Raw genomic sequence first — 24,946 nt, forward strand, 5'->3', positions numbered from 1 at the left:
TAAAGGCATGTGTCTTATCCACTGCGCCATCACCACTAGGGTTGGGTATCGAGAATCGAGTATCGATTGGAACCGAGACTAACTTTTCGTTTTTCCCGGAATCGTTCAAAAGTTAAAATTTCGATTCCTAGTTTCGATATTCACAGTCCGCCGAGCGGAAGAAGAAACCGCTGAACAACACCAACGAAGAAGCGTCTACCGGAAGTGTTGGCATAACCGCGCGAGTCGAACATGAGTAGCTTACGTCGGCGGTCCAAAGTGTGGCTTCACTTTTCTAAAAATGACAAAATCTCGGCAAAATGCAAAATTTGTGACAAAAGGAGTATTTGTGACAGAAGGAGTATTTCCTTCAGAAAGGAGTATTTCCTTCAGAAAGACCGTTGGTTAGGAAGGTTAGCTAAACTTTTTTGACCCTGCCTCTTAAAAGAATCGGAATCGAGAATCGTTAGGAACCGGAATCGAAACAAGAAATCGGAATTGGAATCAGAATCGTTCAAATTCAAACGATACCCAACCCTATTCACCACCCACTTCGACACCTAAAGAAGGGTCTCGGCTAGTCGGCTATATTGAGTCATTACGTCACATCTGTATTAGAGGTATAACAATACACAAAATTGACGGTTCGATTTTCCCACGGTTTTGACGTCTTGGTTCGGGTCGGTTTAGAAAGCTAAAATTGCTTTTTTTTTTTAAAACAGTGGTTTAATGAAAAAAATGTCTTTGTCTTTAAATGAATTCAATTACAATTAAACGTTTCACAGGGTTAAAAAAAAAATCTGCTAATGCTGTAAACTAAATAGGGAGCCGCGCATTACTATAACATTAAAGGTTGTAGCCTATACTTACTTTTAACCTAAATTCAGATGCTAGTTAATTTTTAGACATAATAATCAACACACAACACATTGCATGAAAACATGTTAACTGAACATAAGGCCGTTTTTATAACTGCAATTGCGGATTTTGAACAGAGATGGCGACATAGAGGGAAAACTATGGACTGCAGCAAATTTAAAATATTTATTTATGATTATTCTCTTTATAATGGAGCAATGTCAAATTTAATAAACGCATTAACTGTGTTAACCTAACAGCCCAAAGCAAATTAAATTTTTAATTTCTTTCTTTTGATTATCGGGCTGAAAAGTGACCTTTCTTGAATCCTCTTTGGAGTTTATGTTTATGCAATTAATGTGCTTTTTTAAAGCATTTCAGTCCTTCGACCCGGGCAGCTTTTAAACAATGAGCAGAGAAAATGATTCAGAGATGTGAGCCAGATTGGCTACATATTAGGAGAAGACAAAGAGAGATTGTTTTAATAATAAGGGAGTTTAATAAACGCTGAATACGTGCCTCTCTTCAGATTTTACTGCTCATTAGAAGCCCTGTTTTCAGAACAGCTCTGCATTCACACATCAAGAGCCATATCTACTGTACACATAAAGCTGGAGGTTTATTACCGCTCTACTGCTCTCACATTTTTTGTTTTATGGTTTCAACACGCACGCACACACTGTGAAACAGGTTCTCTCGGGTTTCTGCGCTGTTTCTTGTCAGTATATGAGTTCTGTGTCCAATTAATTCAAACGTTCCTCCATCTTACTGTAATTCCAGCCTCCAATGTATTCAGAGTTCACATCTCCCACTCAGTCTTCATCGTTTCTGTTCATTTTCTCATCCCTCTCTAAATGATAATTGAGAATTGACGCACTGGAGCGCGTGCGTGTGTGTGTGTGTGTGTCGTTCAGGTATTCCCCAAATTATGGGGATCAAATGTTCTCACAAGGATATTAATAATAACCAGCAATCTTTCCATAGACATAATGATTTAGTTATACTGTACAATCTGTATATTCTATTCCAAAGTTTTACACTTTCAAAAAACATAAATTAGTATGATTTGTAAGCTATTTTCCTCATGGGGACCAACACACACACACACACACAGAGAGAGAGAGAGAAAGGATTGAGAGAGAAAAAAAATGAAGACTAGAATCCTTAACTTTTTTGCCTTGTGGCATTATTTTCATGACATTTAAACCCATTCCCTGAATTCTCATTACTATATAATGCTGTAATGTAATATTCAAGAAAAAATATATATCATGGTAGTAATTACTGTGCATGCCTTCAATATGCTAATTTTAATTTAAAATATAATTGTGTCTCAGGCTGTATGAATTTTTATTACTGTACTACAGTAATAAAACCTAATGAGAATCATCAATGAGAACAAACAAGCTTAAAAGAAAAAAAAATCCTAATTAAAATTCTGGTTGGATTAAATGTCAGGAAAATAACATCGCAGAGCATCACATTATCAATGGTCTTAATATATATATATATATATATTTTTTTTTTTCATTTTCACTTCATATAGTGTGAAATAATATCCAGATGTGAAATGCAAATTGTTGAGATCACAGGCAGAGCTCTGTGTAAATTAAAATGTTTCTATCTCCTCTGCTCTCAATACAACAGAACTAAAAATACTATCTCACGAACAATTTGTACGAATTCGTACGAGTGGCTAATTCGTACACTGTAAAAAATATTTTCAAGATTTGTTATCACAACATACTTTCTTTTGTCAAATCAACTTTATAATAATTAATTAATTGAGATAAATTATTATTTTGAGTTTCTGATGGTTAAATTAATCTACTTCATTGTATTAACTCACTTTTTCCAGTTCAATCAATTTAAAATTTTAAGGCAACCCAGGTTACTTACTTTTTTAAGTTAAGCCAACAATATTTTTTTACAGTGTAGTAATCACAACATTTTTTCTTTTGTCAAATGAACTTAAATAATTTATTTAGTTCAGATAACATATAATTTTGAGTTTCTGATGGTTAAATTAATCTCCTTCATTGTATTAACTCACTTTTTCCAGTTCAATCAACTTCAAATTTTAAGACAACCAAGTTAAAGCATCAATATTTTTTTTACAGTGTACGAAGTCGTATGACGAGGGGTAGGCCATTCGTACGAATTCATAAGAATTTGGTAACTCGTAAAATATGTACGAATTAGCAAAAATCGTACGAATTTGCATCAGTGAGGTCATATGAATTCTTACGAATTAGCCACCTCGTAAAATTCGTCCGAATTGATCAGGCTAGAACTGAAGTTTCATTTCCAGTTGACATATACACCAGATTAACTATCTAACTGTCATATACACCATGGGTCAGTTTCTGACAGATAAAAGTGTTATAAGTTATTTATTAGATAAATATGGCTTATTTGCTAAAAAGATACTTGCAACTTCAATGCAGATCACAGATTTTAGTTAACCACAATGTTCTGTTGAAGGGCACACTTTCCCAATGGAAAGAAAAAATAATGAGATGATGAAATAATGAGATGATTATTATCTTAATTATCTTAATCTACTAGACAGCAGTGAGATTAAATGCATTTGCTAAACGCCTTTGCTTAAGTCTCCTGAAAAAGAGAGAGAGAAAACTTCTAGTAATCTCACGTCTCTTGAGTTTCTGAAGAGTTCTCAGCAATGACAATGTCACAAACTGCTCTGATTGGCCAAGACACCAAGAGTATTCAGCCTGAACTCCAAATATTACCCCATGACTAAAATATCTGCTCGTTCATTTGAAAGCTCTATACTTTTACTTTTTGCTGCATGTCTTTAGTCATGTTTTTTTTTTTTTCCAAGAACACTTTTGGAATTTTACGATGTATATCGTATATGCCCATACTGTACATTAGACGTCACCTTGGGGTTCTAAGCATGCGTCAAAACCGCCGCCATCTTGGAACAGGGGTCTTGTAGGAAGTAGCTAGATACAGTAACGCTGCCTCTCTGCCTTTACTTCGAATTAATTGATGGCGGCGGACTCTTGTGCCGCGAATGATGTTCACAAATGAAACTAGGAAGAATGTTTTTTAAATTTACTTTTATTTATTTTTTTTTTAACATTTTTTTTCTGGAATCAACGATAAATACATGTCTGACCATTGGAACGAACCAAAAAAAAAAAAAAAGAGAAAATCACATTCATGATGATTTATGGTGATTTTATTTCCGTTAGACCCTTGTCTACTACATTGACGTTGATGCTCCCCTGTTCCAAGATGGCGGCTCTATTGACGCATTCATTCTAATGAACTACCGTAGCCAAAGCAACATCAAATGTATATATCTATGGGTTATGGCAACATTTGACTTTTCTTTGGTTTGTCTTTGTTTCTGATTTTATTTCTGTTTATAAATTTTAAGAAGAACACAATGGAACGAATTTAAATGAACTATTTAGTTGTATTGAAATGAAATATCTGAGAACTCCATTAGGTAAAAGAGCAACCTATTTCCCCTGGGCCTTTTTACTCTTTTGGAAGACGTTGGAAGACTGAAACACTCTGAATATTGGCGTTTCTTCTTTTGTACGGTTTAAGATGGCTTTTCTTACCCTTTGGATTTTAGAGGTCAGAGGATTCAATTTTACTAGATTAAATTTAGCATTTTTATAGCTATTCAGCAGTCTGGCATCTGGCCGAATGGATACGTTTTATTGGCAGATTTTGAACTCTATTGAAAGCGACTGTCAGTATTAAGAATGACTGACAGACTTTGAAATCTTCTGTCGCTAAATGGCCCAGAGACACATCCACTAGCAATCTCTCTTTACATTATAACTGATCACTTGCCAATATTCAAGTCTTAAAGTCTGGCATTAAATTAATATCTGTATGCTGTTTAATTATTCGTTCTACATTGCATATGTCTGTGTCATGAATTGTATTATTTTTGTTCTTGGGTGTATATAGACAAGTAACTCTAAAACAGGCAGTTATTTATTGTACATTCACACTGTCTGTTCAGATGATATATCAGCCTGCGCACAAACACATATACAGGAGCTTCCAATGCCTTGTGTCTACTGCATACATACAGTACACTTAAGAAGAATTCACAAATAATTATAAATAAGACACTGAATGAAATATGACATTTTGAAGTAGCAACTTTGATTTTTTTTTTTTACATTGTTGGCATGCAGCATCCTATGTAAACTAAAATGAAAATGTGTGATTTGAAACTTAATATGCAGCAATCCTAGTCCAAATGGCCAATTCACAATTTATTCCAGTATATTTTGACATTAGCATGTTGCTTAGCTAAAAAAATTAATAAAAACACAGAATGCATAGCACTCTTACATATTTGGGAAAATAGTCGATTGAATTACTGAAATTCTTTGAGAGAAATACATTTAAGGTATGGAAGACAGTAGAACTGTAGAGAATTTGGGAAATAGAACTAACACTAGGATCAGCAACATCTGGTTTCATATGATTTTCATATGAAAAGCGCTATATAAATACACTTGATTTCTAAGGGTGTGTTCACACTTGATGGGTTCAGTTTGATTAAAACAAACTCTGGTGCGATTTCTCTGTTAGTTCAGTTTATATGATAAAATGTGAACACTGCCATCTGAACCCTGGTGCACACCAAACAAGTGGACCGAGACTCCTAAAAAAGGGAAATTTAGCCCGGAACACAGCATTAAGGCCCAGCGTTTATACTCGCCAGCGTTTTCCAACGCGTTTTTTGTGTTCACACCCAAGCGATATTTTCGCTGACGATGAGCCGAGTGAACGTGCAAATTCATTCCCTGACATTAGATGGCGCCAATTTGCTCGGCAATACCACTTCATATCAGTTTTCTTTTATCAAGATGTTTGTAGTCGCTGTCGCGTTTGTCATATAATTCTTTATGTTCCAACACCAACGAGACCAGCAGCTCTACATTCATCTTGCCTCGCATCTTCCTCGACTTATTTCTTCCTGACAGTGTAAACGGCGACGCTACTCTGCGTATATCTTCTTCGCCGTTGCATAAATGTGCTCGGCAAGACCGTTTTGTGTTTGAGCGCCCCCAAGTTGTGTTTTACTGTAACTTCAGAAGCTCCAAACACGTGAGCAAAAGCGTCAATCTCATTGGTTGGATGGTTTTTGACGCGCGTCGTCAAACTAAAAAAAACGAACCCGAGGCGTTTTTTTTAAAAATTACGCTTTTACGCGCCGATGTGCACACTCACATTGGCGTCCATTGTTTAGTCACGAGTCGTTAAACCTCGGCGAAAAACGCGTGCGAAATTCGTCCTGGTGTGAACAGGCATTTATACGCAAAATATACGTAATTTTTTTTTTTTTTTTTGTATCTTCAGGTTTGGTGTTTAAAATGACAGAGTGAAACACTTAGCGAACCGGGACTAAATGTATCATTTTCTTTTTTGGCTCTGACCAAAAGAACCAAGATAACCGAACTACAAGCGTATACACACCCTAAATTACGATTATGGTGGAGATGTTTCATATTGGTTAGGCTGGTTAGAGCCGGCAGAGCAGATTAATGACCTAAACAAGGTTTTACTGTTCTGTGTTTCCCAAAAGCATTGTAAGCTAAGTTGATCACAGAGAACATTGGTGGTAATGGTCTTCACACAATCAACGATGCTTTTGGGAAAACGCTGCCCTGGTTTCTTGGAATCCATTCACTCCCAATCCATCTTTAACAAATGACCCATTTCTTTTCATACAAAACATCAACAGAACTGGACTGTCAGTGTGATGTATCTTTAAAGCTGCCATCACTGAAAATTATAAGCTTATATCTGATTTTCTGATTTTATTAGCTCATATTGAATTTTCCCTTTTTGCTTTGTCTACAAAACAACCTCCCTTTGGACTAAACAAAAAAACAATGAATGTGGTGTTTCCTTGACTGGAAGGGACTCCACTTCAGTTAGCGAGGACATCTGAGGACTCTTCATTCCTAAAGCCAATGACAGTGAACAATGGCACATCATTACAAATAACGTTTTTTGGCTTTTAATTCTGAGTGAGGAAGAGAAGTCAGATATTTTATGAGCCTGCGTGACGTGAAAGAGGATTTGAAGTACTGGCTCGCAACCCAACTGGTTAGTTGGAATCCATGAGGAACGTGGGTGAGATATCTAATAGTTTTTCCATTTTGAGGGCCATTTTATTGACAAAAGGTCAGCCTATTATTGCTGATTTCAATGATTCAACTGATTGGATAGTCCTTACGAATCTCCTGGACCGGGAATCTCCTCTGGAATAACGCCGCTCAGGACGTACACCGTTGCATCTCACTGATTCTCAGACATCAACTCAATGAGAAGAAGCATTCTCGCAGTCTGGCAAACAACAGACAGTCAAACAGCAGGACAGAGATCCAGTGAGTCGATGTGGAGTCCATTAGCTTTCACTGCCAGATCTCCCTCAGAGCTGAAGCAGCACCTATTCAGCCTCAGTGTCAGAAGTAAGAGCTCTCTCTATGTTATCTCCTTCTATCCCATTCTCTCCAGCTAGCTTATCCTGATCCTGCTATTGACAGATCTGATGTCCAAGTCAAACTTAAAGGAGTACGTAAGCTTTGTTGTCCTGTTTTCAGGCTACTTCTGTGCCACCAGAATTTTCAATTGATTTGGAGAGTATGTGGTTGAGGTCCATGTTAAATAAGCAGTTATTGACAAATTATTTAGTGTAAACTTACCGGATTTCAAAACCTAGCATTTTTAGGCATCATAGACAAAGATATCTTGTTTTAACCAGATTGTAAAGCATCATTGCATGAGTTCTCCAAGATAATTCTCCAATTAAATGGCAGAAAAATCAGAAGATATACTTATATACTTGTGTTGAATACGGGTGGCATGGAGGCTGGATTTATGAATTTTTAACACTGAACTGTATTGATAAATTACTATTTTATTCCCATTAAATTCTGTGCAAGAACAGAAAATGAATGTTAAATATGAGATGTTGGTTCAACCCAGGCTCATTGGAAAACATGTCTATGATGACATTTATACAGAATGTTGCTTCTTGCCATTTTCACAACACTTTTAAAGTTCAAAGTGGTGCAAAAAGCATGTTCGGTTAGAACCGAAACGGATCCATTGAAACTAAACGTAAATGTTAAAGGGACACTCCACCCATTTGCATTAAGCTTTCCATTGTTAGAAACCCAATCATACTATTGAATGGTCGTGCAACACTCTCTCATTTTCCCCTGAGACGAGAGAAATCTGCTATTTACCTTTTTCACTTTCTCCTAGAATGACGCAAAAATCGTCATTTTACGTCATTGTAAGAGGAAGTGTATGGGTGGGGGGGTTACTGTAAAGACTACAAGCACTAGTTCCCACCCTTTCAAACCTGCCCATAGGGGGTTGGACCTAATGCGTTAACAGACCAATCACAGATCAGTGCTAGTGCGTTTGATTTCACCGGCAGAAACTTTTTGAAAATATGGACGAAGGTACTGAATACGCAGAAGGATGCATTATGGAGGATTGCGATTACATAGTGTCAGCCATCTTTTTTTGGAAGCTAAGCTAGCAGGCTCTTGTTCTGTGGAGAAAGCCGAGTAGTAACTTTAGGGGTTACCGTCCTCTTTTTCCCGGACATGTCCGGCCGTCGATGTCCGGGATTCAGCTTTTGCTCTCCGCAGTCGCCATGCATTGTTTCAATCTAACTGAATTCATTCCGATTGGCGAATCTGAATGCAGTGTTTACATGAACGCTAAAAAAAGTAATCGGTTGAAGTGCGTTTTAACATTGCTAAGAAATGTCCCGCTCCTCCGTGAGAGATACGACACCGGTGCGTCTCACAGGTGATCACGGTAATAACACCACCGGCCTCTCGCCGTTCTCCCGCGGCCCTTAGCCTCGCCCACTCGCCACAGATGGCGACTGTAGAACGCAAAAGCCGAATCCTGGACATTTTGGGCGATCTCGAAATACATTTTCGGGCAGACTCATCACGGAGACTCACTAGTACCCTAGACTTTTTGTTTAACTACTGCGCTATGTTACCGGTAGGCGTGGCCTCCTAGGGCAGTGAAGCAAGTGCATTCTGGGAGTTGTTGTCTTTCATCCACTTAAGCCAAAAATACATTTTCTGTATTTTCTCAGTCTAGAAATCACCAAATTCAAAAATAATTTCACATTTCTTCTACATAAATGACCCATTTTAAATACACATTCATCTTTCCAGAGGCTGAATGACCCTTTAATGCTCTACCGCATTTGCGTACCAAATAACGTACCTCAAACTCTAAACCCTACCCTAAACCTATAACCAATACTGTTAACAAAAGAAACATTTGCTCTTTGAGCTACTTTATCATGACTTAAGTTATACAAAGCTGATTATGTGATACTAACATCAAAATGTACTTATAAGGTGTTTTGAGGTCATAGTAACCATATAGAAAAGTAGCTTTATTAATCAGTAACCTACTCCTGTTGACCATTTATAATTTGTGTGAAAAGAAATAAAAGTTGCAAGATTTTACTGCCGCCAGCATTCATTTCAGCTGGGAACTTGAGTGAAATTTAGGTACATTTAAAAAAAAAAAAATTAATGCGTTTAATGCATCATCTGTTTTTTCACCTCCTGAGGCTTTGATTATGAGCATATATATGCCTCTAATACTAGATGCTGTACTGAATTGCATTAAAATCCTAAGTGTTATACCATGCATGTTATACCAACTTATGATACTGACATTATATACAGGAGAAAGGATCAATTTGCACACAGTAAATGTTTTAATCAGTAAATGAAGTAAAATAATTACTAAATAAAACATTTAGGAGAAGTATTTCCCATTCCAACAGTAGAGCAGATAGAGTGATGACAAAGACAGAGGAACACCATCTGGAGTTACTTCTCATAAATAATAAACAACCGAGACTTTTATTACTATAGCTTTATAGGATGATTGAAGTTTAAATTTATCATAAGATACAGATTGTATTTGTAAATATATTTATATGTTATGTGCAATTAATCATGATTAACCACAGAAGTCATTTGCGATTAATTATTTACAAAAAAAGGGATTCACATGCAGCCCTATTTTTTACTTTAATAAATTGCTACTATATCTTGTGTGTATATCATTATGATTTGGGCTCACATTAGTTTGCATTGTGTTTGTATTTCACTAGAACATATAGCGAGCCTCATAACAGACAATAGATAAGAGCGCATGTCTCAGAGCTTCATGCGCTTGAAAGAACATTGCCACTGTCGCTTTTCACAACCGAGAACAAATTATAGTGCTGGATTGCCTCTTATTATAATGCACAGCCTGCTCAACAAATGTGATGTTTCCTCTGTTTTAGACATTTCCTTGCTGTGAGCTATTTCATAAAGTGGGGGAGGGGAACATACAGTATATATTTAAAATATTGCTGTAGGTTGATAAAAAAAAGATCCAATTAATTACACGATACACTGATTAATTAATTATATTAATCACAAATTAAATGAAAATTTCAATATTTGCTGAGAAAACCACCCAGATGAAGAATGAATTTGAATTTAAAGGTTCACCGAGTCATTTTTTTATATGTTTAGCTGGTTGTTTGTTCCAATCCAGCATCTCCAAACTTGGCATGAAATGGATGTAGTGATAGTCTTTTCTTGTCGTCTGTTTGAGGGAAACAGCTTTACAAACAAGAAAAAGATGTAGATTTGTTTTTCTTCATCAGGAAATGATTGGATGGTGGTGGTTTGCTATTGGTGGATCTCATGTGAGTGACAGTTTGCCCCGCCCCCATGCCAGCAAACACATCATCAGAGAAGAGATGTACAAAATAAATAAAGAAACAGAATATAAATAGAAACGAGATTTCCTTAGATTTCCACGACGCATGCGCGAGAACTGCGATCTCTGGCCTACAAGGAAGAAAAGAAATAGTCGAATAAACTCGTTATTTTTGTTTGTTTTTTCGCACAAAAAGTATTCGCGTCGCTTGATAAACATATAGTTGAGCCACGGTAGTCACTTGGGATATTTAAACATTTTCTTCATTGACTTTCTGGGCCGTCAAGAGCCAGTCCCTTAGGAGCCAATGTGGTAGTTATACAGCTCTCAAATTTAATCAAAAATATCTTCATTTGTGTTCCGAAGACGAACGAAGGTCTTACGGGGTTGGTACAGCATGGGGGTGAGTAATTAATGACTTAATTTTCATTTTTGGGTGAACTAACCCTTTAAGTAAAGTAACGAAGTATTTGTACTTTGTTACATTCCACCACTCAACGTGGGGTTAAAAATCTAATTAAAAAATGTACCCCAATGGCTGGGTTTGTCCATATTTGACCCAGATTTGGGTTGAAACAACCCAGCAGCATTTTTTAGAGTGTAGGTAAGTACTGTAGGTACATGTAAGGGCACGTACGGTAAAACAAAGTGCAACCGTTGGAATCCAACCGTTCCAACTGCTCAGCCCACCAGAATTAGATCAGACTGAGGGATGTGGCAGAGGTCACTGACGGTATTAGACATCCGTGGGACAGAAAGCAGATTATCACTGCATTTTTTTTATGTGTTTATTTATTTATTTATTGTATTTGCATGCAAGGCTATCAGAGGATTGTGTCAGCTAAAGGAATGATTTGGGATTAAAGAGTTAGAGGAAGTCAGGTTTGTGGTTTGCAGGAACTGACAAATGAAAAGAGAATCAAATGAAGATGAATTGAGAGGAAGATTATAAAACGGTTCGGCTCAAATGCAAGCGTCGGTGGAAAAGAGAAGCTGAAATTTTGAAAAGAACAGTGAAAAATGGTGCCATGATGAAACAGAAGGGCATGAAAGCGGCGCAGAGAAATTGCGACTCAATCGTCTGCCTCGCTTCTCATGCAGGGCACGTTCGGAAAAGGAGAGAGAGATGACGGGGTGAGAGAGGGAGGGCGATGTGGCGAGGGGATTGAGATTGTTCGGCCTGGATTTAAACACACTGCCATTTTACAAAGAATGATGAATTGAATACAAATGCAGTTCTCCTGCTGGATAAAATACACACCTTACTAACTCAACCAGACAAACGCGCAGATTGAAAGGCGACATTGTTGTGAAATTGTCATCCCTAAATCTGCAGTTGAGAGACAACAACAACAGACTGCAAATGCAAATGTCACGCATAAAACCAGCTCTAAAGCGTTTGGCGCGGAAGCTAATGATGTGATGACACACCTGGCCAAGAAACAGTCTAAATTTATAATTGCTTTTGGTCTTTATAATGGAGACAGCATGCATTCATATAGTATACAATTAATGGCTTTAGAGCTAAATACCCTCAAATGATACTTTACCATACTTGTTGGAGCAACCAATGGTTTCAGTTTGCAAAGCACTGACAGAAGTTATAAAATTAAGTTTGGCATTTTTTTACAAATGGAAAAGAGCAAATTTAAAACATTATTGCTGGAACACTTATACAATTGACAAGTTTTCCAGAGACGACACTGTCCAGCAAACATTATTGCGTTTAAAAGACGTCTAATTGCCGTCCAGACTCAGCCCTGACATCTAGGCTAATATAAGGCAAAATTTTGGCTCAGTGAATATACTGTATAATAGACGTCTAACAATAGCCCAAGGAAAGACACACAGGATCACTGTTGACTTTTAATATCGCAAGTTATTTTGGCAAAAAACAACATGTTACCAAATTCAAGGTTATTTTAGCTAGAACTGGGTTACTGATAGCTGGACTGTATCGGGTCTATACTAGTTAACCTAGACGGTGAAAGCAGGGAGCATTTATTATTTTTTTCATATCAACACTAACATTTCCTTCTCATGGTTATTATATGGTGTCAACATTTGATTTAAGGTTTATTCATTCAACTTGATTTCAGTGCATTATGTATTGATTCAGGCCGTTGTAGTGTCTATAGAAACCAAAGACGTGTTCAAATGCTTTGGAACGATGATTAATAGTAATTGGTTTTAATTGAGGTCTCTGACTTTTCAGTCGAATTCAGTCTCTGCGGTTAGTCATGTTCCAAGTGCTTTAAAGAGAAACTGCAGATATAATAACTATAATAATAATATTATCGTTATAAATTCTATTTCCAGCACATGTAAGAAAATTCTTTATTCAATTTCCTTCCACCAAAATCTTCAGTTCATTTTCATGGAATTTTCTGAAAAGCTCGTCTAAATGAGAAACATAGAGAGTGTAGATTAGCAAAGGGTCACTGTGGTTGTTATTGTCAGTTGTCGTTTTTATGTTTAGGCTGTGGGATTAAGATCTGATTTCAGATTTGTGTTTGCTGACATTAAATGTTGGTTAGACACTCTTTTCCTGTAAAAGTGGACAGTATATTACCAGCCAGAATAAGATGCTATAGTTGTGAAAGTCATTTTATGTCCAACCAAAGCAGAAAATATAAGTATACATTTTAAATCGAGCACATATTTGAGGATCTTTTTGCTCAATAAACAAGTTTTTTGATATAATATACTTTCAGTAAAGGTAATTTGCACACAATGAAAAAATGTATTTATTTGTCATAGCTCAGGAGATTTATTGGAGTTCTTAGTTAACTTTTATTAACTTTTGTATTAAGGGAGGACATGTGCTGTGTGGTTTATAGTTTTTGACGCGGCTCGTCAAACTAAAAAAAAGTTGTGTGCATCGGTGTGCACACTCACATTGGCGCCCATTTTTTAGTCACGAGGCGTTAAACGTCGGCCGAATATCGTGTGCGAAATTCGTCCCGTTGTGAACAGGCCTTTAGACCGTTGGCTGAACATCAGATGCATATGACATACAAAATTGGAAACACTCCAGGAGTTTCGACGTCATCGTCTTAATGGATGAATTCTACAGGATTTCCTGGAGACATGTGTGTTGCGTTCCTTAACAGTCCACCTGGAAACAAATCTGTTTGGACAACCAAAACCCCTCGCATGAAAGAAGAAAACCATCGTGTTTAAAACTGACACAAATACCCATTTTCCACCAAAGCATTTTGAAAGCCGGATCGGAGCCGGTGCCTACTCGTGAACCAGTTCTTTGTGTTTCGACAACCAAAGAACCCGTTCTCAATCAGGAAAATTGGTTCCAAAGCGGCACCAACTCTTTGCTGGACTGGTTATTACGTTGGGCTTAGACGTATGGCGACGTACACAATGACGTAACGAGTAGGGCTGGGTAATAAATATCGATTTCTCGATATTAATCGATTCTCATTTTTACGAACCGATATCGATTCTTAAATCTCAAGAATCGATTAGTCATCCTGTTTCATTTGAATGAATGGGACATTGTATCGCGGCTGCGCGCATCCAAAAAATCGCAATAATCTTTGTCCTTTGTTACTATTGATATGAAACAAAGTCTTAATTTTCAAATTACGTCCATTTTCTTTAGAAATTCAACAACATAAATAAGGTTTTGGTGCTGTGGCGTGAGATCGCTCAAGAGAAACAGCAGCGCTGATCTCTCTTCTGGGTTAATAATACCAGTCACAGCGCAAAATAAACATGAATGAGCTTGAAAGTGTGTTAAAATATAGAGTACAACTTATCTAAATCCGTATCATGTCACATTGATTCGCTCAATCAGCGTTTCAACCGTGGAAAGACGTCAGTTAAACAGCTTGTAATCAATGTCAAGGATCGTCATATTTACCTCAGAAAACCCACATAAACTCGTTAGTCAGCTAGAAAAAATAACTCTAGAGAGGAGCATTTTGCTAAATATATACACCATATTACATATGCATTATAATCTTAATGTTCTTCAATATTTAATGCATATTTGAATAAATCTGGCAAGTTTTTATGACAGCCACCATTTAAATGTTTATATTTCATATAATCTTCTTATTATAAAAATAAATAAAAGTGTAATATACGTTTTTGTATAGCTACAAAACAGTTCATTATAACCTTCATATTAGGCTAATGAAGCATAGTAGGCTACAACTAGACTCCCATAGTTTACAGCTACAGTTTACAAAATAATCGATATTGAATCTAATCGTAATCGAAATCGAATCGAATTGCAAGCTTGTGAATCGAAATCGAATCGAATTGTGAAATTTGTCTTAATACCCAGCCCTAGTAACGAGTCGTTCGCTGGGCTCTCTTGTCAGTGGAAAAACAAACAAGTCTGAGAAGTTTCGCAAGATGAACCAACTTTGAACCAGCACCAGTTCCAAACCAGTTCTTTTTTGGTGGGAACGCGGCAATAGAGTGCTTATCGGGATCAACTAAATGCTGGATTTGAAGTATGTGTAGATCACCACCTAGACTCAAAGACCTTAAAATGTATCCAAGAGTTACACACTGGCCTATTATTGTGAAAATAACAATGGAAGCTGCTATTGAGTCCGTCCCTACTGCTTTCAGTCTGAACGTCTTGTCTACTCGAGACTAGTCAGTCAGTAATACTCTGGAGTGCGCTTCCAAAAAGCATTGTTCGCCAGCTGTGGTCGCAATTTCCGTTGAATTGTGTTGACGACAGAACCTGCAACCCTTGTTGCGTTTATGAAACACACCCATGTTACACTGTAAAAAATGATTTTTTGGTTAAGTAAATACTAGTGAAAAAACCCAATGTAATTTACTTGAAAAAGTTAGTTCAGGCAAGAATTTAAAAAACGAAGTAAATTCCATATCAGTACTTATTTCAAGCGAGTATAAATGAAAGTGTAATATCAACTCAATAAAATTAAGTAAAAATTACTCAACTTTTCTGATACTGGGGTTCCCATCATGCACTGGACCTTGAATAATTAACGAGGTTCATTTTTCACTGGTTTACAGCTGTATTTACACTGTTTTATCATTGATTTTTGTTTTCAGTATTAGTAAATTGCTATTTTGTGACATTTCGAGTAAATTTTTTGCTTAAAACGACACATTCAAACACAAAAACGATCCATCAAATGTTACCACCATTGTGTATTGTCTACCAAGTATTGAGGTGTTTGCATTCACATAAGGCTTAAAGTCTGACATGATGTATATATAAATTACTTCGATGATCTAAGTAAAGAACATACTATAAATGACTAATCAAATTCAAGATAATTGTTTTAGTGAAGTGTAATACAAAGGCAAAGGAAATCGGTATTAATCAACCTTTTACAAGCCGAGTTAAAATTGCATATTTTTTGTAAAGTTTACTTAATTCCACATTCCAAGTAAATTTAACTTAAAGATTTCTAATTAAAGCTACTGATAAATATGTTTAGTTTTTTTACTTGGCAAATCTTTGTAAATTTACTAGCATTTTTTGGGTGAGATCGTTTAGCAAGGTTTTTTCAAGTAAATCCTACTCCAAATTTTTTACAGTGTACTGTCTCCTTCTGAAAAGCACAATGTGCTCTGATTGGTCACTGGACCAGTATGTTGTGATTGGTCAACCACGTGTTTGGGAAATGTCACGTCCCTTATCATAACCTTAAGTTTCGACCCACTACTAAGTCAACTCAATCACCCCCCCCTTTCCATATGCATTAGCCAGGAATTATTTAAATTAGAAACATTTTAATGTGTCTAATACCCAGACGATTTGTACCATTTATGTCGTGGTCAGCTTGTGCTGTCGGTCCGTGTTCTGCTTCATTTGGGCGACCTCATTGGCTCTGACTATAATCCAGCAATGCTGATGTATTATATTTTCAATAATCTTATATAACATAAACACACTGTATGGATTACATATCTTCCAATGCAATGCCCTTGACAAGGCCTTCCAGTTTTAGTGTGATGGATGAACCTCCAAAGCAATATCAGCCGAGAGAGGTTTTCGTATATATTTGATCAGACTGCACAAAGACAAAATCATAATAAAAACTGGATGCATTAAACATGTAGCATATCGTAGTGAGGTTGTTTGATAAAATGTGACGAGTAAGATAGCAAATGTTATCATATACAGTACAGCATATTATTTCACATACTGAAATACATATTTTCCATAGGCCTAATCTATTTTGAACATAGTCTTGGTAATAAAACTGCTGTAATTTTTTACTTTACAGTAAAAAAATCCCAGTTTTAAGTTAAGCTGGTATTATTTAGCTCTTAGAATGATTTTAAATCTGTTATGCAATGTTAAAACTTACAAAGTGAAAATGATAACTATATTGTAAAACTGTATTCACACAGTGATTTGAAGCAAAACAACCAAAAGTCATTCTTTCAAGTAGATATGACTTAACATGCATGTGTGTCCCTTATTATTCAATAAACAACTTTTTACACTTTAAAAATGCTGGGTTGTTTTTAACCCAACTTTGGGTCAAAACAACCCAGATATTTTTAGAGTGTAAAAAGGTTAAATACCTTCTATCCAAATCAACGTTCATGCTATGAAAGCTATAATAAAGCATTAAAATTAAAGAGAAGGCTGGCATTTAACAACACATTTTTTAAATAACATATTCGAAACTGCTGCCAACAAGCTAGAAGCTTTTGTTGCATATGACACTAAAGATATGCATGTTATGAATGCAAAGTCTTACATGTTAATAGCTCCAGTTGTAATATTGTTTTAGTCACTTTTAATACGCACTACACAGTGAATAAATATAAGTATATTATCAATTTTTCAAGTTACACTTCTCTTTAATAAAACATAAAAAGCTTGCTCAGATGACAATTTTATTGCTCGGATGTTGCTCTGTTTTATTGCTCAGGACTTAATAAAAATCAACAATTACTTACAGTACATAGAGAACAGAGCTCTTCAGTGTTACACAAATACAAATTAAAAGAAGAAAAAATGCACATTTTGAAGCAGAAATTTTTTTTTTTTTCATTTGATCAAGTTACTTTATAAAGTGAAGCATACCCTTTAAAAAATAAAAGAACACGACAGCACAATATGTATTTCTTATTCAGTTATTCACATTTGAAAATTCTTTTCCTCACATGGTTGTTTGGCCTTTTTGTTCAGTCCCCTGCCATTTCGTTGTGGAGGCGAACACAGCTTCAGCGCTAATGCTTCCAGGATTTATTTTTAATCAGAGATTCTGTTGGGACAGACATAGAGCCAAATTAATTCGATGGCAACAGGTTTTGATGGTGGAACGGCTCCTTTACCATCCAACAGGGATCTGGAATATGTACTTATTTAACGTCACTCTCAAAGAGAGGCAGGAAGGGGAGAGATAGAGATCTGAAGGTTTGATAGTCAGTAAAATGTGGCTGTGCTGACAGCAGACTGCTGACACAAGGAGAATATGAAAACCATTTTTTCTCCCCCTTCCTCAGGTCTGTTAGGATTGTGTGGCTTGTGCACATTGTGTCAGAGAAAATAAGGAGGTTGGAACTACAATGTCTTTTTTTAAAGGTGAAGTCTGTCATTTTTGTTTGTGTTAAAATACTTTCCCACTTTACGGCATTTTCACGTATTATCCACACTCGTGTTGTTCCGAACACGAAAGTTGTTTTCTGTCGAGAATGGTTAAAGAATGTACATGCTTCTTTAAAGGTAGGGAGTGGGGTTTGCAAAACGGCCAGCAGATTTTGAAAATACACAACTCAAAAGGTCCAACGCTGGCACTGACTCCACCCATTCGAAAGAACATGGACGCGCAACTTGCACTTACTCTTTCTCGGGTGACTTGCACTTACTGTGACTGGGTCACGAGCTTTGAGGATGCGCACGAGGGGGAATGGGGGAGGGGGGTATGTTACGACCGTTTGATTGACGCACTTACTGTCTTGGAAATGATTGGCTGGAGTTTTTCGAGTCCTACCAGTTCCACAGAAGATTAAATTACATATTTGTCAACATACATGATGTTACGACGCTATCTCATGACCAATTCGTACGAATTCTTACAGGTGATTAAAAGGTGTCTAATTCATACGAATTCGTACGACCTCACTCGTACGAATTCGAATGATTTGTCTAAACCCACGTGATGGGTAGGTTTAGGAGCGGAGTCAGGGGTAGGTCATTCATACGAATTTGGCAACACGTAAAATATGTACGATTTAGTAAAATTCAAATTGATCAAAAATACAAATTTGTACGAATTGCCGTGAGATCAGGTTGGACGCTAATACAACAATGAAACTAAAAGCTACCGAGCAATTTACAGATGGCAGAGCACTGCACTACATAAAACAAAAAGGAAAATTGACTAGACCAACATGTTCGAAAATTCTAAATCCATGATATAAATATGTTTCAGTTCAAAATAAACAAGAATCGGCACACTGCCACTTCTGCTCCCAATGATTTATTATAATGAAGAGCGTTTCGACACATAGGGGTCTTCAAGCTTGCCTGACGAAGACCCCTATAGGCCGTGTGTCCACCAAAGCGTTTTTTCCACACGCCTGGCGTATGTTTTCAATTGTTATCAATGGGAGCGTCGCGTTTTTTTAAACGCCATGAGTGTAACGAGGCGCTGAGCGTTTTTTTTTTTTTTTTTCACGCTGAAGCGCCGAGCACCCAGCGTTTTTAGTGGTCGCCTTTTATTCAACTTTGGATAAAACGCAGCGCTCATCACTGTCACTTCTTACCCAGCCGTCCAATCAGAGTGGAGGAGGGGCGGGACTAAACCACACCGGCCAAATGTCACAACAGTCTTTCTGTACAACGACATAAACTAGCAGGGCTAACCGAACAAAATGGATGAAAATGTAATTTTTAGTATGAAACAAATTATCTGCGAAATCAGTTTCAAGTAAACTGTGCTGCGGATATTCTGTATCATAGCAAAGAAACGTCTCAACGAAAAAAAAACGCTGCGCTGCCAAAACGCTCTCAAGCGCCAAAAGCACGGCGTCTTCAGCAGAGCGTCTGGCGTTTTCAGCTGGATAAAAATGCTTCGGTGGACACATGGCCTTTGGGTCAGTATGAGCAGAAACCAAGGATAACGCGGATATTATGTCATTGATAGGCGACAATTGACATGGGACGGGCACTTTATATTGTGAATTTCTCTGAATTTAGAAATATGATAAAATATTGAATATTAGCATATTTTATTTGCCACTAGAGAAATCAGCATTGGGTGTCTGATCTGAAAAGGTTGAAATGTGTTTTACTTCACAACTTGAACAGGCCGTTGTAAATATATATTGATGTATTGAGAATAGGTGTATGGATAGATTTGACGGCACTCAGTAAATTGATGGATGGATGGATTGGGTAAATCTTTTATCCACAGTGGGACCTGTATAAAGAGACATGTGTTTCCCAAAACATCAATCCAAGAGCTCAGTGACTTAACAGTGTCTCTCACCCCTGTCCCTCTATCTCCCTCGCAGCTTTCATTCAAACTTTAATCGCTCTGTTTCCTCAGTAACTTGTAAACGTCGATCAAAATCCCCTCTCTCCTGCATCTGACATTTTCAGTTCCAAAAATATTTACAGCAACGCATTGCCTGACAGATAATCTGTAATGCGTGTAACAACTTTCCACAGGGGACGTTGCAGTCGACACGTGATGCAATAAATTTGCGTTTTAACAGTGTTTGCAGTCCATTTGTCAAAAAGCCAAAATGCAAACTTCCAAGATTTATTGAAACATAAAGATGCGGCTAAAAAATAGACATGATCTGTCATGAACCACAACCATTTGCGTCGTCTTCAGTATTCATAGTGGTCCAGATTTTACGTGGCATGTATAAAGGTAATAGGAGTTTGAAGTGACCTGTTGACAACGTTTTCAGTTTAAAGCAAATAAAAGATAAACTTACCTTTATTTTTCTTATCTTCAATAATCATTACAATCAGCAGGTTTAATTGCTCAATACTCTGAGAATGCTTGAGAAAAATATACATATTTCTTTTTACACATGTCTATACCAGGTACGTTGTCAATCTATATGGCCTAAATTGATAAAACAGGGACCTGCTGCTTCTTGACTATAATTTGAGAAGGATATCTACTGTATTTAAATATTTGTATTTAAAATCTATAAGCTTTTTAATCTCCTTTCAGCAAAATATTAAGAGATACAAAACAATTCATGAAAATGCAAACAAATATAAAGCCTTTTTTTTTAGGCAACAGAGACCTAAAAAAGTGACATTTACAATTTTTGTATAAACTCACTGTTCATTTTTTATGTGACATTACAGTATTTATTATAAATGATTTATCCGTGCACAAATAACTTTTTTCCCGAAGGACAAAATCAAGTCCTGCCTTTTTCTTGTTCAAGAATATGTTTAACTCAGATATATGTCACAATAGAAGAAAAGACTATCACATCTTCCCATTAGCACTGACAGTCTTTAGAGCTAGGTTTCTGAAAACAATAGGCTATACATAACCACAGAACAAACAAGCATTAATATACAAACGGACATGTGACTCCAAACCTTATAATTATAGTATGGCTCTTGTGACAACTAGCCTCAAGAATATAATCAGATTAGTGTATTGTTCTTTTCTAACAAAATACAGCTTTACTACAAGCTACCAAGTGCCAGAAGGGATGAGCCAAAATAATTCGATTTCACTGTGAGTTTGGTAGATGAAGCACTGAAGCGATGCACATGCAGTCATTCAGATGTTCCTCTGGTCCGTCCCAGAGTCCCTGGATGTAAATTAATATAGTCTTGTCCTGCCCTCCCACTGGAAGGAATATTGGAAAGGAGAGAGAGCAAGACACCCCGAGGCGACAGTCTGTCTGGACAGCCCCATTTTTGCAATTCCCCTTGTGACCATGCCACACTCCTTACTCGCCTCCACACGTCCACCTAAACATCTCATACACACACTGAGGATGACATGCACATATACATATGCCATATACAGATACAAACATCCACACACAGGCTTACAGTGAGTGCACATACAGTACATACAATGACACCAGCAGCGTGGATGGACCAATTACAGTCAATCTGGTTTGTAAGCGGTGGTGGGTACAGTGGTGTCCAGGTCTGACACATAAAACGTGCCTCTGCCTAGAACAAAAATATACTTATACATATAATTCACTGCAGTTTCCAGCTGAAATGAAGACTAGTGGCAGTAAAACACCACCAACGTTTATTACTTTACACATAAATTATGATTATAGGTGGGTGGATTAAGACTAATTTTCATACGGTTTACAATGGCTGACAAATATAGTATTGCTGGTCACCAGCATGGGCAGTGTTTGTTAAGACCTTTAAACACTTTACCATTAAAGGAGTAGTTCACTTTTAAAAAGACTTTTGCTGATAATTTACTCACCCCCATGTCATCCAAGATGTCCACGTCTTTCTTTCTTCAGTTGAAAAGAAATGAAGGTTTTGGATGAAAACATTCCAGGATTCTCTCCATATAATGGACTTCAATGGGAACCAAATGGTTCAAGGTCCAAATGAGAGTTTCAGTGCAGCTTTAAAGGGCTTTAAACGACACCAGACGATGAATAAGGGTCTTATCTAGGACCCTTCGAGTCATGACTCGAAAAAAGATTTGTTCATTTTGATGAACGAGTTCGAACAGGAGAGTCACGAACGCTCATCACGGAACAGAGCAAGGCGAGCATTTGAGCTTATAAAACTTAAACTTTTTTTTTTAAATGAGCGATCGTTTCGCTGGATAAGACCCTTATTCATCGTCTGGTGTCGTTTAAAGCCCTTTGAACAGTTTGTACTGAAACTGTCTTTTGGACCTTGAACCGTTTGGTTCCCATTGAAGTCCATTATATGGAGAAAAATCCTGGAATGTTTTCATCAAAAACCTTCATTTCTTTTCGACTGAAGAAAGAAAGACATGGACATCTTGGTGACATGGGGGTGAGTAAATTATCAGCAAAAGCTTTTTTTTTTTTTTTTTTAAAGTGAACTACTCCTCTAATAATACATTTTTCACGGTCACATCACATAACCAGCTCCGTATTTTTGGATATTCTAAAATAACAAGGTATTGTTCAAGGTATTGCTCTGTAGCTTACCTGGTACACTTGTGGGTACGAGTGCTGTGAAACACGAGTCGCATTAAAAGAGCTCAATGACTTGTTGAGGCAATGTCAGGGTTTTGATTGAAAGGATGAGGCGAGGACTCAGATGTAGGAAACAAAGGGCTTTTATTTGTAATAAAAACTACGCCGTAGGGGAAAACGCCGGCAGCAGGACTGAGCTGGCAAGGATTAGCAGCACTTACTAAAAATAAGCATACTTAAAGTTCATTTGATTAAGTACTTTTGTCAAGTTCAAGTCATTTTTATCAATATTTAATAAATATTGGGGTGGCAGTGGCTTAGTGGTTCATGTAGGTTGTTTACAAACCAGAAGGTTGGTGGTTCAATCCCTGGTTCCACCTGGCCAAGTGTCGAGGTGTCCGTGAGCAAGACACCTAACCCCAGATGCTCCCGACCAGCTGGATGGTGCCCTGCATGACTGACACTGCCGTCTGTGTATGAATGGGTGAATGTGAGGCAAATGTAAGGCGCTTTGGTGGCCATTGGGTCTGTGGAAGTGCTATATAAACGCAGTCCATTTAATATTTTATGTAGTAAGTATAGCCTACTAATAGCAATGTACTAAAAGTATACTTGTAAGATTACTGTTTTAATATTATTTTGGACTAAATTGACCCACTTTTTAGTGTATAAAGGTATACTTTTAAGTATACTTTGTGAAACAGTACACAAAATGTTTATTACTTGAAGTTTTTTGTTTGTACTGCAACTATACTAAAAGTGAACTTATAAGTATACTGACAAATACTTAGTTTACTTTGTAAAAAGTACACTTTGAAGTTTACTCTCAGTAAACTATAGTTTAGTAGTTTTATTCTTTAAGTATACTTGAAAGTTTTCCCAACATCATACTTATAGTTTACTATTTATATATTATTTTTGCACTTTAAGTATACTAAGTTCCTATTTAGGTAGAAATATGGTCTCATCACTAATGTTGCATTTTTGTTGTAGAATAAAACACGAAAATATCTATAGCTTAATCTCAAACCTTATTTTAGGCATTTAACTAAAATAACTTTTTTTCTTCTCGTTTTTTTTTTAACCCATTGATTTAGATGATGGAACCAGAAGTGTTAATAGGCTAACTAACTTTTGGGTTTTGCCCTACAAAAATACATCAACCTTGCAGCACTCTACACTATGTGGGCGGTAGCTATGTTAGGTTCAAACGTGAAAGAGCATTAACCTTTTAGCACCACATTGCATTTCCAAACTGCTACGTACTACAACCGACGCAAGATTCGTGTTTTGGAGAAAATAAAATGAGCATTTATTGCTACTCACTGGAAATTTCACTTTAAAAGTGTCGTGAAATGTGCAAGAAGCAACCAAATATAATTTTGCAAAAATTTCACCACACACACTTTGGCCTAGGCTTATGCAAGGTTTATTGGAAAAACATGAATACTCTACAACCGGGGCTGAATTTATGAATTAATTATTTATCTGATGTAGGCCTATACGTATATCACCTGAAATTTAAAGTAACATCCATCAACTTTTAGCAAAATAGGAAATTATTGTTTTAAAAATACAATGTTTACATTTTCCCAAGAAAATGTGAGTATAGATGCACATACAAAACACCACCAAACCGCAATGATTAAAAATTACGTTCCCCAACTAAAGCCCCCAGGTGGAATCCTACAAAAATACACATGTGAAGATTGTGGTTTGCTGCTAGGTGAGGTTGAACGTAAAAGATTGTAAACCTTGTAAGCTAAAATTCCTGCTTAATCCAGACAGTCAAAACACATGTTTACTAAGCTCTGCATATTAGTCTCTCTCTTGATCCTTCATCTCTGTACGGTGTCCAGTGACCCAAATGCCCAATATTGGTCAGAAGTCTCATTTGACTACGCTATCTCACAACCAATTCGTACGAATTCGACGAATGATTAAAAAGTGTCTAATTCGTATGATCTCACTCGCACGAATTCCTACGATTTGTCTAAAACCACGTGATGGGTAGGTTTAGGGGTGGGGTAAGGGATAGGTCATTCGTACGAATTCATACGAATTGGCCAATTCGTAAAATATGTACGATTTAGCAAAATCGTACTAATTCCATTAGCCCCTTTTTAATCATTCGTCGAATTCGTACGATTTGGTCGTGGGATCGGGTTGCAATTGACCAGATTTTTGGTTCAAAACACATATTTGGGTGCAAACA

The 24,946-nt window shown here is 36.8% G+C and overlaps 1 protein-coding gene across 2 annotated transcripts in view; it reads left to right on the forward strand.

The window, feature by feature from the left end:
• flrt1a (fibronectin leucine rich transmembrane protein 1a) overlaps positions 1–24,946 on the forward strand; it is a 69,116-nt gene that overhangs the window by 37,591 nt on the left and 6,579 nt on the right. Inside the window, exon 1 of one of the 2 annotated variants that reach the window (XM_089129865.1) lies at positions 6,712–7,319. The exons of the other annotated variant lie outside the window; for it this stretch is intronic. The gene's annotated coding sequence lies outside the window, so the exon portion shown is untranslated. Of the gene's footprint in view, positions 1–6,711; positions 7,320–24,946 lie in introns of those variants that run through there. 2 annotated transcript variants of the gene reach the window in all.

The sequence above is a fragment of the Pimephales promelas genome, chromosome 4 (assembly GCF_988280905.1).
Source record: "Pimephales promelas chromosome 4, fPimPro1.hap1.1, whole genome shotgun sequence".
Taxonomy (NCBI): Eukaryota; Metazoa; Chordata; class Actinopteri; order Cypriniformes; family Leuciscidae; genus Pimephales; species Pimephales promelas.